Raw genomic sequence first — 1,695 nt, 5'->3', positions numbered from 1 at the left:
GATGAAAATTTTGCTAATTAATTTTTTTTTTTTTTGGAATAATGACATATTTTTCTCTGTTCAGATTTAGGAATAATAATGGCCCACTATGCATCCACCATCATGAAGTCTGAGAGTAACAGAGTTGACCATTCCTTAAAAGTTGGCCACACTAAAGTCCATAATCTAATCATGAATCTATATTATTTTGGAGTATAAAGGCAAACATAGTAGATTATTAAAAGCATCTCTTTATGGGCTTTGCTTTTCTCATTTCAACATTGAACTCACTCAAAATTATTGCTGCCAAAATGTATTAATATAAAAATAAATAAATAAATAAAAACTAATTTATCAGTATGAATCAAGAAATTGTTGTGATTTATTTTGTTCTAGTTGTCTTAAATTAAAACATCAACCTTTTTTATATATGATTAGGTTATCGGTTAATTTTTTTGGATATTGGATAAAAATTAGTGTAATTTTTTAATATTAGAAGTTATGATGTTTTACAAAATTTTGGGGTCATAGAATTCGTAAAGTACGAATTATCAGATCAAATTTTTTTTAATTTATAAAGACAATACACACACTTTGTATTATATTATTTTAATATTAAATTGCAATACACAGTCTGTGTATTGTAAATACACAGTCTACGTATTATTAATACAATACATATATTATGTTTGCCCAAAACAACGCCTCACATTGTAAAATTCTATTTTTTGTAACATTAACGTAAAATTCTCTTCACTCTTCCATATTAAAATAAAAAATCTTAGGTTATCAACCTCGGGAAATCAATAATATAATATCTGTAGGGTAGATTAATATCACCTTATTTTATAAAATATAAAAGTATCAAGTGATAGTTGTACAATTTAAGTTTCAAAAAAATGATGTATATATATTTGATAATTATGGTTAGAATTAATAAATTTTAAATAAAACTAAAACTGTTTTTGACTTTTTTTATTATTATTATCAAATATTTTTAATATTTTAATTGGTTAATCTAATCTAAATCTGAATATTAATAAAACATTAGAAGTCTTTCCCTGTCAGATATATAAATGCTTTGCTGACCTTAAATCATGAAACCTAGCTACCTTCCTTTGAGGGATTTAAATACATACAATTGAATGGAAGCAAAACTAACCCATCATGCATTCATGCATGCACAAGAATAGAGTAATAGACTGTTGAAATAATCATCAATAAATAAATGGAAGAAAGTGCAGGTGCTTAATTAATTATTCACTATGAACAAGCAAAGCATAAATAAATAAATAAATAAATTTCACATAATTCACAACTGGCAAGTATACTAAAAACAAAGAGTACGGATTACTCAAAACTTTAATGCTCTAATATTGGGAGAAGCAAAAAAATAAGACCATCACAAATTCACAAAAGATTTCCATCAAAAGGCATCAAACCAAGACCAAATGTCCCTCCTTACTTGGACCATACTCATTATCATAACTCAAATTCCAATGCATATATTTTACCACCATTATAAAACTGACATGTTATATATACACTTGAAAAATAACTTTTACCAATTCCTTACATAAAGTGCTTCTTAGCTTGTTAAAAATTATTAGTACCTTCCAAGATTTGTTTAATTTAGAAACTTGTCATAATGAAAGAGTTCATTTTCAATATCATTCTTTAAAAAAAATTGAAAATGGTAAATTCATTTCTATGTCT

The sequence above is a fragment of the Arachis ipaensis genome, chromosome B02, assembly GCF_000816755.2.
Source record: "Arachis ipaensis cultivar K30076 chromosome B02, Araip1.1, whole genome shotgun sequence".
Taxonomy (NCBI): Eukaryota; Viridiplantae; Streptophyta; class Magnoliopsida; order Fabales; family Fabaceae; genus Arachis; species Arachis ipaensis.
Note: the sequence above shows the minus strand (reverse complement) of the source record.